The following is a 17,990-nucleotide window of genomic DNA, read 5'->3' as shown; positions in this document are numbered from 1 at the left end:
ATTTTTTTTAAAACATATATATATCACTACTTTTATTAAAATATCTTTATAATTTAATAAAAAAAATTTATTTAATTTTTTAAAAGACTTAAATATTTTTTTTTATATTTTAGACAAAAATTATTCTTCTAAATTAATCAAATTATTTAATTTTACAGTTTTAAAAATTTAAATAATTAAAAAAACACATTTAATTATTTATCTCTACTAAAAGAGATTATTTCAATCTTATTGACATCCTCTATGAACCCTAATTAATCATTCATAACAAATTTTTTTTTTTTAAAATATTAAAAAATATCACTTGTTCTTTGTTTTCTTGAGTTTCTCACCCAACCTTCATATCTTTTCTCTGTGTTAGTGTCTCCCTCTCTTCTCTTTAAACTCGTCTCTTCTCTCCGGTAAAGAAGACGAAGAAGCTTTCTCCACGGCGCCCTGCCAAGGTCAACGCAGCATTCGTCGCGCGCCTCACCTAGCCGAGAAGAACGTCGTTGCGTCAGAGAGCGTCGCCATCTTGTGCGCTCCAGAGAGCGTCGCCGTCTTCTTGGTTCCAGAGAGCGTCGCCGTCTTCCTCGTTCTTCATCACCGTCGTCAGCCTCTCCGATCCGGTAACTTCCTCCCTGCACTATCCATTCCTTCTATGCAAATAGTGTTAAGACGTTTACCTGTTGGGAGAAAGCCTCCTTGTGATTTCTGTAATTTTAATTATTATAGCATTGTTATGATTTTTGTAATTAACGTAATTTGGTTTGATTTATGTGATTTTATATTAGTTATTATTAATTTTGACAAAATAAAAAACTTAAGAAAATTGTATTTCTCAATCTGTTTCTCAGAACCCTTCATATGCTAGTAAAGAAAATTGTTATAAGATTCTGTAATCGAGAGTTTCATCGTTTTTCATATGACTCGGGCTTATAACCTAATGGGTGGGCACGACAATCGGCAAACCATGACACTATGGTAGAAATTAGACTGACAATGCAGTTGCTTTAGGGCCTTAGTGGGGGTTTCTTGTCAAAAATCAAAATTCCTCATTTTACACACACATATTTGGTAAAGAAACCCATCAATCAAAATCAAATCAATAATCAATAATAATCATAAAATCCTAATCACTACAAATTTCTTCAGACCCTTTTTTTCTCTTTTGTGGAGCTTTACCAATTCTCAATGGAGGTAAATTCTATAACTATTCAGTAGGGGTGTAAGTTATCGAACCGGACCGAAAATTATCACAGAACCGAACCGAATTTTACAACAACCAAAAAAACTGAAAAACCAATTTTTTTGGTTTTTTTGGAACTAAATCGATCGGTTCGGTTCGGTTTTCGGTTGCCTTTGCAGAAAAAGAACCGAACCGTACCGAACCGAAGAATGAGAGTTTAGTAGTGTGTGTTTTTACTAAGTTACCCTTTAACCTAGGTATAAAAGGGCCAAGCACTGCAGCCACAAGCCCACAATGGCACAACCCTAGCTTTCTTCTTCTCCTTTCACGCGACCTAAACCCAGTCACCCACACTTCTATCTCCCATTCTTCCACGGTTCCAGGGTCACCGCCGCTTCATCGCCGTCACAGGGTTGCCGTCGCAGGGCCGGCACAACCCTAGCTTTCTTCTTCTCCTTTTACGCGAACCCTAAACCCAGTCACCCACACTTCTATCTCCCATTCTTCCACGGTTCCAGGGTCGCCGTCGCTTCATCGCCGTCGCAGGGTCGCCGTCGCAACAAAGCCAAAGCCGAGCAGCACTCCAATTCAATCCGTCGCCGAGCAGCAGTCTGTCACCGAGTAAGACGCCAGTGGCCGAGCAGTCCAACTCGAGTAGTTTTTCTTTTAATTGTTTTTGGTTCAGATATGTAATTCTGGGTTGAAAAGAGTGTTTTGTGGTTGTTGAGGTTTGTGTGATTTATAGGGTTTGATTGGATTGCTTGAGTTGCGATAAAAGGGCTTATTTATGCAATAATATTAGTCAGTATTAGGGATTTAGGGTTGAACTTCTTTTTCCTTTTGATTATAAAAAGTTTGGAAAATGCATTTTTTTTTGGAATCTGTTTTGTGATTTATAGGGTTTTGATTGGAAGGATTGATTTGTGATTAATGAAATAAAAACCATGTTTTTGCAATAAGTATTGGATTAGCATCGGGAAGTAATACTTTTGCCCTCTTATTACATTTGTTTATTTTGACATTTATAATCATGGAAAACGAACTTGTTTCTTAGAAGTTTCAAGTTTGCATATTCTATAAAGGGCATGTGCTGTCTGATTGGATAGAAATGCTTGAGAAAGAAAAGGTTTACTTTGTTAGAAACTTTGAATAAAATGGTTTTGCCTTTTAGTGTCTTTCTGAATATATATGGGTAGTTGTCTCTGAATGTGTATGTTTATTTAAATTCTGTTGATTGGCTTTAAAAATGAATTACTTATGGTTCTGTTTATGAGCTGCTTTGGTTTTGTTTATGAGCTGTGTATGAGGCTATGAGCTGCTTATGTCTTAGTAGATTTGTGTTGAATTATCTCAAAATAATGTATTGCAGTTAGTGAGTATTAAAAAAAAAATATAACTACTTCAACAGTTGGGTGAAAATTGCAAACGATCAAACTGTTAATGTATGGCAGTTAGTGAGTATTAAATAATACAAATAAACTAGCTAGTTGTGTATGGGCTGCTTATGTCTTAGTAGATTTCTGTTGATTGGCTTTAAATTCTGTTAAATTGCTTATGAGCTGCTGTGGTTTTGTTTTGCATATATGGCTACATATATATGAGCTGCTGTGGTTTTGAATACTAAATTTGTTGCTGGAAACAATACTTTTGGCGCTGTTGATGAGTTAAAATGCTAATTTTTTATTGTTCTATATATACGCAGCCAACAAGCAATGAGGTGCCCAATGAACGGACGCCTGAAGTTGGGGGTGCCCAATGAACCGGGAAAGATGATGATGAGTCTGGTGTAGATTCAGATTAAGCATGGTGGCTGCTTGATTTTTATTTGGTTTAAAGTGGCTGTTTAGGTTTTTAGTATGTTTTAAAATTTGTTTGTTGTTGTTGTTTGCTAGACATTTTTAATTGTCTTTGTTTTATTTTAATTGTTGGGACAAGTTGAATTTGTATTGAATTTGGATGCGATATACTCTTGTTATTCTAATTTATTGATGGTTTTAAACTTATTTTATGGTAATTTAAATTTTGAATATTAGGTTTCAAAAAACCAAAAAAACCGACCGAACCAAACCGCTATTGGTTCGGTTCGGTTCGGTTCGGTTGTCCAGACAGCAGCAAACCGAACGGTTGAGATCAGTGTAGAACCGAACCGATTACACCCCTACTATTCAGACCCTTTTTTCTCTTTTGTGGAGCTTTACCAATTCTCAATGGAGGTAAATTCTATAACTATTCATTTGTTTTGTTGAATTTTGATCAAAATTTGTGTTTTATTCTTCTTCTTTTTTAATTTATATTTCAAAGATTAATCATTTATTATACTGAGTTTATTCCAATTGCATCCTTATATGATCAATCATTTAATTTTTTGTTTTTTGTTCCATTTAATTTATTTTTTAGGTATTGTTATGATTTTCATATTCTGGCATATATTTGGTACTGTATAGAAAGATTAACAGATATTTCAGAGATAATTCTAAATGTATTTCTTAAGGAGGAAAAGAATCAAATTTGTATTCTAGTGACTAGGCTTAGGTAAATTGGCGGTTAAGGGTCTATGCGACTTTGGAAAGGTTGAGGAAGGTAGAAGGTTGATTGTAGATAAATGGGGGAAGGGTTGCATGCCCCATGTTGTGTTCTACAATATGATTATTGATGGGTATTACAAGAAGGGTGATCTCCAAGGTGCAACTAGAGTTTTCAAGGAATTGAAATTGAAGGTATTTTTGCCAACTTATGAAAGAAATGGCTGAGAGGGGATTGAGTGTGAATATTCAGGTGTATAATAATATTATTGATGTTCAATACAAGCACGGTCTGGTGGATTAATAATAATATTATCGTTCTTTGGCAATAAAGGTCATTTGAATTGGGAGTTTGGCACATCCCAATATTTTTCATTGTATGCTTTTTTTTTTCAATATTCGTCTCAGGTGCAAGATTTACACTTTATTATTCTTATTACTTTTTTTTGAGTAGGGTAGTGATACACACCCTCTTTCTTATCAGCAAGTTAGTGTTATGTACATTAAAATTGCACATGCATGTATATTCTAATATACTAGAAACCATGAGAGTTGATTGTTAATTATTTTTTTATTAGGCATATATATCAATTTTATAGATAAAGATGATGTTCCTAGCTATATAGATAAAGATGATGCTCCTAGCTAATAAGTTAGATCATTTTTATTTGAATGCGTTGTATTCTTATTTTTTCAAAAGAAAGACCATAGAAAATTAATGAGTCAGAGAATTTTTTTTTGTAACTCTTGGTTGTCATATAAATAACATTCTTATGCACTAATAACTCTTAGGTTTCATAGAATTTGATTGATCAATAATTTTAGTCATAAAAAATTGAGTTCCTTTTGCTTATTCCATTCTCCTAGCATTTATTTAGTAGCTAACATGTTAAAATTTTAAGTTCAATCATGGAGAATGATGGCAAAGAGTCGTATAAAGATGGTCATCAATCTAAGGATTTAAGTGTTGAGTATGAATGCAGTTCCAATGAAAGTGATGATATGGTAGATGTAACTGTAGATAAAGCAGAGGCAGATACAATTAGTATTGATGGTTTTGAAAAGTTGATAACTGATTTGACCATCGAAGACATATGGAGATTGGTGTTTGATATGGAATCTCAAGTTTGTGAATTTTATGCCAAATATGTCAAATGCTATGGATTTGTGTCCCAGAAAGGCTTGAAGACGGTAGATACTAAAGGCAACATTAATACAAGACAATTGGTTTGCAATAAAGCATGAGAAAGACATTGAAAGCACCTTAAAAGGGACAATCGACAAAGGGCATAGGGCAATTACTCAAGTCAATTGCAAGGCTAGGATTCGTCTCATTCATCACTATAGGACGGGTAAGTGGAAAGTCAGTGTCTTTGAGAATGAACACAATCATTCACTGTGTCCACCTAAGTACAGACATCTTGTTGCTATGAATCGTGGGCTAAATGATGCCGATAAAACATATGCAGACAACTTGCGAGCATGTGGTGTTAAAACGTGCCACATAATGGGTTACATGATTTCCCAAAAAGGTGGATACGATAAAGTGGGTTTTACCAGCAAAAACCTAACCACATTACTAAGATTAGGCGTGGCAAAGTGAAAGATAGTGATGCATGTGCTGCGTTGGCCTATTTGTTATCCAAGGCAGACAGTGACCCATTATTCCTTTGCATCCCAAATTTCTTTATTGAAAAGAAAACAGATGTAACTGAGTCATGACTAGTAATTAAATTTTAGATTTTCTGTTGGAAACACAAATTAGACAGATGCTCTTTGGACATTCAAGAATGAAAACTGATTATTCTACTAATTTTGCATATAACATTGTAATAATTCATCCATTATTGGACAACATACTAGATCTCATTAAAATTCTGTTCAATGATAAACATTAAATAGATCAATTCAGTTATCTTACATAAAATAAATACACCAGATGTCTCATTCACTGAATAGGATTTATAAAAGATGAGAATTTACCAAATTATGATTTGAAGCTTTTCTAACAAAGAAAACCAAACATTCCATAAATGGCTCATTCACTAAATCATGATAGCAAGAGCAGCTGCATCAGTTGCAACTTCCCATAGCAATCACAATACAACAAGAAAAGCACAATATAACACTATGACAAGTAGCAATGTTTGTTCACCTCACAGAAACTGCAAACAAGAACAAATCCACAAGGCCAAAGCAAATATTAGAGAATAAAGTTCTGAAAGACAAAATTAAGTTGCAAGGCTAACACAGGGTTTGCTATGAGGGAAGCTTTGGCATCTCTTGATTCCTATTGAACTCCAAAGTAGCAGCATGTACGGACATAAAATATTGCATCAAGATTACTTAAATAAAATAACAAAGAAGAACCTGAATGGAAGCTAGATTTCCTTTAGACTGTGCAGCCTGCCTGTTAAGTGCATCGATGGAACTTAGAAGTGCCTCAATATCAGCATTTTTTGCTACTAAGGCCTCAGATGAATGAAACTCATATGTCAAAGATACTACTATTTACTAATATGTATTGATTATAAATATGCTGATTATGATCAAATCATCCCTAATATCAAAATGGCATAATAATGAGCACCACTAGCAGACAAATCATAAAAGATCATAAAACCTAGAAGTAATAATGATGGCCAAGAAAATCCACCTTTAAGAATAATAATAATTATATCTCTAGTCAAATCGAAACATTAAGTAATCCAGCAAACAAATATGAACACAAATGTGAACAAAATATAATGCATATGTCACTAGAAGGTTTATATATGCCCACAAGAAAATAATAAAAACAAAAATAATAAAAGAAGGGAATGTTATAAATCTAATCTTGTGGGAATTCATCATCATCATGATGGTGATTATTATACAGCTTTCTAAGATTTTCAAATGCATTTCTTTTGACCCTATACTCGATCATATTATGATTCTTTGACACGAGCGAGACTGCAATCTTCATTCGATTCCCATCATCAACTTAATAAAATATTGACATTTATACATTAGGCTTAACTAACTAAATATCAAAGAAAGAATGAGAACAAAAATTAGTGTATAATATTACCTTTATGTTAAAATTATCATCTTCAAAACAAGCTATCATCCAACTTGCAATGCACACACCCGCGTCATTCCTAAATATCGAGCAATATATATTAGAGTACTACATAATTGCATAAATTTCATACTAATAACTACTAATTATATTATCTTACGATCGATCCAGCTTCGAGAGTGGGAAGGCCTTCTGGTTCTTTAAATTCAAATTGTGAAGAAATCAGATTTGGAATGGTTTCAAAGTCGTAGAATGAACAATCTTCCAATACTTCGTCTAAAAAAATGGCCTGTTTATGTCTATGTCAGAGTTTACTTTTTTAGTCATATATCTAGATAATTAACAAAAAACAGAAAATATATTTACTAATTTCAAGGCTATCCTCTTTCGTTTGAACCATTTCTCAATGGGAAATGGGTCTAGCAAATGATTTGTCTTTTAACACGATCGATCACTATGAGGTACCAGTGTTCATGACCTTCGTCAATAGTTTCATATACAGGCAGTGACGGACCCAGAAAATTTTAAGAGTGGGGGCAAAAATATATATCTTAAAATAATTTTTGTTGAACATTGTTAATTATATTAAAAATATAATAGAGATATAAAATTTAAAAAGAGTTAGTGAACACTTTTATTCTTAAAATACTATATGGTGGGGCACCCTTTCACGTGGACAAATCGAAGACAAGGAGAGGATTTGGTGAAGGAGAGGCTTGACCGCTATTTAGTTAGGATGGAATGGAAGTTGAAGTTTCCGAATGCAGTGGTGCACAGGCTCACAGAGTCAGGCTCGGATCATGCTCCAATTTTGATGGAAACCGAACCTCAATCCTGGCATAGTAAAAGGCGGTTTAAATACCAGAAACGTTGGTGTGGAGAAGAGGATGTCAAGAGAATTGTCAGTGAAGTGTGGAGAATGGAAGTTGTAGGATCGGCTATGTTCTCCTTGGCTCAAAAGTTGAAAGTTTGTAGATATAGACTAGTTCAATGGCAGCAAACTCACAAAGCAAACTCCCGGAAAGAAATTGAGGACCTTCAAGCTAAACTAGAGGAGTTGCGGGTGGCTGGAATCAATGGGGGAGAGAAGGTTACCAGTTTGGAGGAGAAGTTGGAGCTGGCATATTTGAAAGAAGAGAGCTATTGGCGAGAAAAATCTAGAATCAAGTGGCTAAAAGAAGGAGATCAGAACACTAGATTCTTTTACCAGAAATTTCAATCAAGGATGCGAAGGAACGAGACCAAAGAAAGATGGAGGGCTGGGGATCAAGGACTTAAGGGTGCAAAATTTGGCTTTATTGGGCAAGCAATGTTGGCGTCTAATGAAATACCCTAATTCTACTATATCAAGAATGCTCAAAGCTAAATATTTCAGATATACAGATTTCCTACATGTAGAGATAGGAAGCGTACCGTCGTGGGGTTGGAGAAGTGTTCTTGAAGGGCGCAAGGTGATCGAGAAAGGCTTGTTATGGAAAATAGGCTCTGGCACTAATGTTCGCATCTTCCATGACCCCTGGCTCCCACCACCAGTGCCCTTAATGTCCCTCAAAATGCACTCACAATCCCGCCAAATATGCAAGTGTATTACGTTAGTGCGTTACTAAATCCTGATAGAAGTTGGAATAAAAATCTGATTGAGTCGATTTTTTCAGTTGATATATGCAATAAATTTTTTTCAATCAAACCAACAGAGGAGGAGGATGAAGTTAATTAGTGCTGGATAAAATCTGGTATATATGAAGTTGGGTCAGGATACAAAATTGCTTATGGATTCTTTCATTCTCCTACTTCATTGAGGCCCCAGAACATACACAACAGAGTCTGGAATAGCATTTGGGAGTTGAAATTACCACATAAAATTAAGATTTTTCTATGGAAAAGTCTTCATGAAAAGCTTCCAGTGTTGCAACAAGTTCACAGCCGGTTCGCATCCACTCCTGCCACTTGTCCAAGATGCATGTTGAAGGCTGAATCAATTTCTCATGCTTTGTTCCAATGCCCCATGTCTTCAATAATATGGAGCCTAAGCTTAATAACCCCTGACCTATGGATGAGAGAAGAAGAAACTTTTTTCAATTGGTGGCAACGAGTCTTATCCTGGGCAGCGGCTCAATTCGACGGTAGACAAAAGACCTTCCTCATAGCGGCGCTGTGTTGGAGCACTTGGAAAGCGAGGAATCGATGTGTTTTTGAGAAGGTAATAAGCCCAGCACCAGAGATAGTGAAAGAAGCCAGCAATTTAGTGCGTGAACTCGTGAACCATACCTGATAGATGCTATTTTTTCTTTACTCTTACTTCTACTCTTCTTTAAGCTCTTAGTCTTTCAGTCACAGCTGGTAATAAATGGGAATACCCAATTCTTTTGTACTTCCTTATGGAAACACTTTTATTTTATATTAATAATAAATCTAGTGGGGGCAAGTGTCCCTTCCTCTAATTCTTGGGTCTGTCATACCGGGATAAACACCTAATCAAGAAAAAGTCATTTTAGTTGTTAAATTAATTTTATACCAATATTTGCTAATTTGAATTTTAAAAATGATATAAACTTACTTGAATAACAAGCATATGATTTTATACGACAAACTATTTTTACGCGAAAACAAATTTTATGTATATATTAAACATAAATGCATTATATTATGTTATATGATGTATGCAACATTTCTTACTCTTTTTAAGAAGTCAACTTTGTCCAAATAAACATCTGTGATACAAGACTCCAAATAGCTGGGATCCATTTTTGTCTTCACTGCCATCTACGTTATTTTTGCCACTTGCTTATATGCGTAATACAAATAACAAATACCAGTTTTATTTTAAAATACACTGCTATATACTTACCGCAAATGCTGGAAGTAAAAACCAATATTCACTTTCTCTGGTCAACTTTGTCCTCATCATATCTACTACTAAGAGTAGCACAAGAGAATCAATTGGCTTGCCTAGCATCAAACTCCTGAATACATTTCTGCGAGCTGTAACCCCTGAAAATACTATATCCTCCTCATAGTTGCCAAAAATAATTTAGCATAAATAAAAATAGGTAAACAAATCCACAACACCGATAAAAAATAATATTCTTATTGAGTTTACTTATCCACCAATAGATTACCATACAAGTATGTTGCAATTGCAAGTTCAGTATCGTCCAAACCCATCGAAGTCGTTGGTCTAAAACACACTTGCACCCAGTAAATATAAAAAAAAACTATTACTATTGAATAATAATAATAATAATAATAATAATAATAATAATAATAATAATAAAACTAAACTACTTATTACTTAGTACTCACAATAGGTAGCTTTAATCCAGAAACATTAATTGGAGCAAGTGAGTCTCTTCTCCTTTTTTTAGCAATGGACAATCCGTCCTTATCTTCTCCATAGAACATAGCAACAATAGATTATTCGATGCACTACTTTGTTGATTAAGAGTCTTAGAATTGGAAGCAAAGACCTTAAACACCTTAGAGGGGGAGCTGACATTATTTTTCAACCGTTGAACAAGAGATTGGACTAGTTGAGTTAATTGTTCAACAGAATTAGCTAATGAGTCTAAAGCCACTTTGTCCTTCAATGATAGATCGTGTTCACTGTAACATAAAAAAAATTAACAAGGATGTTAAAATAAAGATAATAATAAGATATTAATCAAATGACAAATTGAAATATACAATAAACAACTAAATCTAAGGCATAATAGATCATTCGTCAAATTACAAATCCAATTCAATGTAACCATATGCAAGAGATGTGCCGCTGTCACCCCTTGGAACAGACCCAAGGATGTGTGCAATAGGGCAGACGGCTGAGGACACGACAAACGCAAAACACAAGAACAGAGAAAATGAAGAAACCAAAGCACCACCTAACACAACCACCGTCACCACGGCAACAACGAAGATGCATCGTCGTTTTCAGACTTGGCATTGCGAAGCTTCTCTTCCTTCTCACCCTCGTCCTCTTCACCGCAACCATAATAACCTCTCCTATTCTCTCTTCTTACCTTCTCCCGACATCAATAACCGTCTCCATCACGCGCTCCCTCTTCGTTGAATCCAAACTCCACGGCCTCCCCATTCCACCGCTCTCCAATTCCGTTCCTCCACGTCACACGGCGGGGAGTGAGAGACGAATGAGTGACGAAATTCTAAACTCCAAGGCTATTCTCTCCTCTTTCTTTTCTTGGGCCAACACTAACACGTTTTCTTTAAGATAGTTTTTTATAACTCTAAATTAAAAATATTGCAACATAATTCATATCTTATTTTTTAATCGAAGATGTGAATAAATTGACTCGTTACAAAAAATAATAGAAGAACATTGAAAAAAAGTTTATGAAACAAGAACAATAAAAAAATAATTAGTATGTACTTGTTTAAAATTTTAGTTGGTTCTTGACGGATCTTTATGTCAGGAATAGAACTTGCCTCAATAGAAGCAGCCCAATTATTTCTACGCGTTTTTGCCATTGTAATTAGCTTGTAATATTATGCATTTGAGAAAAAATACATAACAATGATAAAAGAGAGTTGTTATTATATATCAATTTAAGGTGAATTTGTATTAAATATAAATTCAATCTAATTATTGATAATCTAATTAGTGTTATAATCAACATGAATAACACAAATTTTATTATTTATAAGTAAATCATATATTCAGCCAAAATCAATATTATATGTAAAAATTACAAGTTTAAATGCTAATATTACGTAGAGTAATAAGATATAAATATAAAATAATGAAATCTTTTTAAAAGATAATTTTTCAAAAATAAAGAACGAACAAACAAAATTTTATCCTATATATAAAGATACTGCTCAACATGTTATTAGCAAACTATATTCACCATATTATTCTAATTGTATTACATATATTCTTGGGTGGTTGACATGGGTAAGCGAGAATCATCCAGACCACCTCAGCATAGCGTAAAAAAAGAGACACAAAAGATGTTAGCATTAATGTTATTGATAACAAACTTTTACATCATCCGTACTTCAACCATGTACCTCACATACCCCAATATTTCTATTCTATGTACTAGAATTTTTATACTACTGCAGTATATTCTAACTAATCTCCGATAACCCTGCATCCATCGCTATACAACCTATTTTCACCATCATTTATCGTAGGTCCAACTATCACAAAATTTTGGCATCCCACTGTCTTATATCCTTTTCAGTATACTAATCCAAGAGATACAGATGAAATTCTTAAACTGCTAAAGTCTCCACAACATCATCAGTTTGACTCTGGTAAAAATAAGAAACCATCAAAGCATACAAGTGTCACGATAAGAAGGTATTTGCAGTCAAGAGAAGAATTGTCTAGAATCCACATTTGTCTGAGAGTATGGTTGGTGTGAATACTGTCTCCATTAAAGACAAAGTTTCAAAAAATAAAAGAACTGCATTGAGAACATCACACAAATCCCTAACTGAGAAGCAAAAGACACTCTTAAAAAAGAGTACACCAAATGGATATTCTATTAGCATGCGTTCCCTAAACAACAAAAAGGCCAAGCACAATAAACGAAAAATTGAATGGCCATCTGGAAGTTTGCATATCACAAGAATTCGCATCGATCATCTAAGGTTACATAACTTAGTAATCTCACCATTTTTTTTTTTGCAATGGATCTTGGTTTTATTTAAGCCTCCTGCATACATGAATTTGGATGACTCAGATATTAAAATGGCAACCTATGTGTTTGCACCAAATAAAAGAAGGTTACATATCCCATTATCTATCTATCTATCTATCTATCTATCTATCTATCTATCTATTAAAGCTTAAAAAATGGTACAAGATTCATATGTTTCATGTTTGCAGTGGTGAGGTATTGGCGACAACAAACAAGTTTAGCAGAACTCGTGACAACTTCAAGTCATTAATTTCCAAGGAATGGGTGCATGGGGATGTAAGTGCATAATTAAACTATTATCTTTAGAATACTTTCAATTCTTAATAAATTTATTAGTTACCACATAGGTGTTGGATTTGGTGGCTACGTACTATGCTAACCGTGCAGGAAAAAGGAATAGGATGTCAAACACATTGGTATTTTCCAGCTTTGTTTTCGATATGCCATATCTTTTTCAAGTTTGTTACAATTTTTATTTTATCTTATTGTATAATTAGTGTCACTGACTTAGCCCCTAACTATTAAAATTCAGCAATTTATATTAGAATGTGATACCAAAATTGAAGTTTTGTTGAAATATTATCAAAAAGAATTCATGAAAAAAGTTGATGAAGGTCTAAAAAAGGTATATGATTTATTGTATTTTTTTTTTATTTTTTTCATTGTCTAATGGCCTTTATCTTTATGAACTGATCTATACTTTTTATTTTAAAATTTTTTGTATCTAGTAATATTCTAATACGTGAAAGTTGCTACTAGATTTTTTTACTTGTTAACAAGAACAACACGCATTATTATCTAGTTGTTTTTGATTTATGCAATCATCAAACAATTCTGCTAGATTTCCTCTCGATTATTTCAAATAAAGAGAGAAAGAGATTGAGTATTGTAAAGCTGGTAAATTAACTTTTTCTATTTTCACTTTTGTGACATTTTTTAAAAGTTTCAAATATCATCCTTTATTTAACTTTTTTCAATATGAATAGGCAAAATATCTAAAAGATATGCTCAAGTATGACTGGTTCTATAAATACAACGCTCTATTTAGGCCAATGATACTTGATTTTGCATTTGTGGATATGCTAGAAACAGGAGAACAAGCTCCTGACTCGTAAGGAATATCTGTATTTGTGTTTTCCTCTTTAAAATGTTTATCTGCATAAGCTAACCGCGTCTTATTTAACACAGTAATGATTGTAGGGTATGAGTGGCAACCTGGATGACAAACTATAGGAAGACGTATAATTATACAATAAATGTAATTTTCTTTTGCTTAAAAAAATAGTACCTCACTTACTAATGTGTATGATTTTGTTGGTAACCTAAAATATTTATATTTTTTAGGTTAATGATGGTACAAGGATGCGACTTGCAATGGATTTGATTCTCAGGCCTCACAACTTGATGCTGCATAATGTCATTGACTCTGGCAGAAATAACAATAAGTATAAATAAAAAGATTCAAAAAAATTAAAAATTCGTAATTGTCATGTAGTCATGTTTGGTTTATATTTAGAATTGGTAGTTTAATCTCTTTTACTTAAAAAATTATTATGCACTATATTTTTTATGAACTCTTTTTGGAAATTGATGTTTTTTTCTTTAGTTCAATTATATTTGAATTTAGATGAAACTTTATTTTCGCTCTATCATTTCAATTTCTTGAACCACTTCTGTGTTATAAACTATGCAAGTCCTCATATTTTGATTAATATTGAATGTTACTAGCAATATACTATTTATCGTATAACATATAAACAACAATGAATGCTGATATAACAGAAGTTTATTAGGAACGTGTAGTTCAATAAGTGCTACCATTGTCTTGTAGAATTAGTTGTTGGTGAATTCAATTGAATAAACAAAATCAATTTATGAATATGTAATAAAAACTAAATAGTTGAAACTAACAGAGCATCTGCCATCTTTCCGAATTTATAAAAACCTTTAATCATGGCATTGTACCTAACAATATCGGGCTCTATACCCTTTCCAATTACGACTTCAAAAAACTTTCTTGCCTCATCAAGTTCACCATTTCTAATTAATCCATCTACCAAGGTGGCATAAACATATGCATCTGATTGAACATTTCGGTCAAGCATTTCTGAAACTAGAAATTTGGCAGCAGAAAAATTTCCTTTTTTACAGAGGTCACTCATCAAGACATTGTAAGTTTGGACATTTAGGTCATATGCTTCAGTCATTTGACCTTGGCAGGGCGCTGTGGAGGAAGCTTCTTTGTATTCTTTACCAGAGAGAAGAAATGAGTGTGAAGAGTCCTAGCCAAACTGCAATGCCTGGACAAACAAACATGCAAGAGATGATTAGATCCTAAGAAGTTAGCTCGCATACTCAGGAAATGCATACAATCTTAAGATCTATAGTAAACTTATCAGTTCAATGAATGCGCCACCAGAGAGGCAGGGACATGGTGGCGCATGTCTAGCATTTGTTTCTTAGACACAATTTCTTTCTTTCTTAATTCTTTTCGGGTGAATTTTCGGATTTATTTTATCCTCCATCGAGTAAATCCCATCTATCATCTAGATTATTCTGATCAAATCGTTTCTATTTTTTATAAAAGACAAGTACTGCTTCATCTATTAATTCTTATTATTGCACTCCTGTCATAGACTATGTAAGTAAAACTGCTTGACCAGGTTACAAATAAGAAAGATTTGTGTTCACATATTTAATTTTTGCAATTCTTTTTTTCACACAACAAAAGTTGTCAACAGACGTTTATTTGAATAGGATTGAAAAAATTAACAAACTCACTCACTTGCTGTACAGTCATTTCATCAAGGTTAATATGTGTATAAGCTCTGTCCTTTGCCAAAGCTGTTATATCACTATAAAGTGGGTAGGAAAAGAAAAGTTAGAAACTTGACCAGCCACTCCTAAAGAAAGAACTTTCAACAAGACAGGCAATAAATTAATTCCAAATATCTCCAAAAACACATCACAAAGTATAATAATAAGGAAAAACACAACTAATCTCCGACAATATGTATCCAGTAATTTGGTTGAATCGTCAACTATTGATATTGAACTTAACTTGAGCTACAAAAGCAAGGGGCTTTTGTAAGTATGGATAAGTATATATTTCTTAGTATTTTGTTCAAATCAGAAACTACCCATCCCTTTTTTGATCATGATTAATCACACCTAGCAATCAACCTTCTACATAAAGTAGGAGACAGTGCCCTCTACCAGCCTAATGCATCAGAAACATGCTACGATTTTGTCTATGTTGCTTTTCTTTTTGGTTTGATATGTTCAAGGTCAGACAAAGAAATCATACCTTAAACTAATAGGTTTAGTGCCGACGTAATCGAAGCACTTGGTCTCAACATTACTGGAGGTCATCGATTTGAGTCCCCAATTTTACGCAGCCGTGTACCCACAGGAATTACACATATTGGAAGCTGAAACCTCATTTTGTAGGATCTTCACAGCAATATCCTTCAAATTATCATATGGGCCTGCCTACAACAATATCAATCATAGATGATTAGATAACAATTGCAATCACTTCTATGAACAAATGTGCATCTGGCATAGTAACATATAAATATTAATTATTGGACAAAGTTTTATACATAACCCAAAATAATGCTTTAAACTGCAAGTTCCAACATTAATTTGAGATGGCTAAAAGCATAGCTGGTGCAAGAGAGGTACATTTATTAAGCATAAGATGATAATAGTCAAACCACAAGATTAGGTCATGATTAATAAAATTTATACAAGGCATAAATACGTGGGAAGATAATTCATGCCAGCAACAATGCCAGGAATATTTTTTTGAACACAAATAAAAAAAGAAGCAAAAAATATATATAGGAATGGCATTAAGCAAAGGAAGAACTCATGGCAAGATGGAGTGTTGAGAACAAACTGTGCTTGATGCATGAGCATCTTGTACCCTTTTTTTTATTTTCTAGTTGTTTTTAGTTAGAAATGATTAAGTTTTATTATATTTTAGTGCAAAAATCCCCTTTAGATGCTACTTTGAGTTGTTTTGACATTTTTATTATTTCAGGTGAAATTTGGGCAAGTTTGGCAGAGTTTTATGCAAAAACAAAGGAAGAAAGAAGATGCTGTCAACCCTGACCTTCTTAGATTCCAACAAGTATAACTTGAGTTACAGAGGTTCAATTGATGCGGTTTCAATGGCAATGGAAAGCCAACGTTCAAAGCTTTCCAACGATATATAATAGTCTATAATTTTCTTATGGAATCACTACCAAACTCGGCGTTTAGCGCCCAAAGAGGACAGAACTCACTGCCCACTCCCGGCGTTGAACGCCAGAAAAATGCCAGCAGACGGGTCAAACTCACCCAATGGAGCATCTTTAGTGGGATTTAGCTTTTAATTGTTGTCTTTTATCATATTTTAGTTATTTTTATTTATAAACAAAATCTTTTAGGCCTAGAATTTATTATTCTTTTTTATTTTCAAAATCAAATTAGGTTAGTATAAAAGGGAAAAGATTCACCCTTTAGGGGAGATTCAGATCTTCTCCCTTCCACATGTTTTCAGAACCCTAGTTTCTCTATAAGTCATGAGCAACTAAACCTCTTGATTAAGGTTAGGAACTCTATTTATTTCTCTGAATTAGAACTATTACCTTTCTATTTTAATTAATGTATTGATTCAATTTCAAGGATTGTTTTCGTTCTTAATCTTATGAATCTGGGTGGAACGAAAGTATGACCCTTATTCTATTTGAGTTCTTGTGATTCTCGAGAGAGTTATCTCGCTTGAACAACAGTTTGAAAACAAATTCTTCCTATATTGCTAATTACATGAACTAATTGGGATATGTGACATTTAATCCTGTTAGCTTTGGGTAACTAGGGTTTTTGTGGCTATAAACTAGTTTTTGAACTTAACCCCCTAATTGGAATTAAGTGACCATGAGAATGGCGGTTAATGATGTAACATCCCGCATTTTTGAAAAGCTAAATATGAAAAAAAACTATTTGTTTCTAATACCTCGCTTGTTCTTTTACTGGTTTACGGACATATACTTACTTTAAATAAAACTTGATTTTCTAACAACTTTATTACAATTTTTCCAAAAATCCTTATTTGATTATGTATTTAAGTACTCTTCAAAAGAAAATTTTTTGCCTCTTTCCAGTTGATTTCCAGTTGATCTGCATTTGATTTGGTTATGATTTCAAAATCTGAGTTTGATTTGAATTAATTGCCAAAAGAGACAAGTTTTAAATGTTTTAAAGGATTACAAGAGGAGTTATGATTTGGTTGATTTATGATTTAAACTTATTTGGAAGATTATATATATGCCAAGACCCCTGCTTTTCTAAAGTAAAGTATTTAAAACTATTTTAGTATTTTGCGTATTAAGTTAATTTTCGAGGACGAAAATTTTTATAAGGTGAGTGGAATGTAAGATCTAGAACTTTTGAAAAGTTATTACGAATTAATTTCAAAATATATATTTATTTACATATTTAATTTTATAATTTATTTTATTGAAGATAATTAAAGGTAGTTTTGATTAACTGGATTTGAAATAAATTAAGGTTTTTATCCAAACTCT

The sequence above is a fragment of the Arachis ipaensis genome, chromosome B01 (genome assembly GCF_000816755.2).
Source record: "Arachis ipaensis cultivar K30076 chromosome B01, Araip1.1, whole genome shotgun sequence".
Lineage (NCBI taxonomy): Eukaryota > Viridiplantae > Streptophyta > Magnoliopsida > Fabales > Fabaceae > Arachis > Arachis ipaensis.
Note: the sequence above shows the minus strand (reverse complement) of the source record.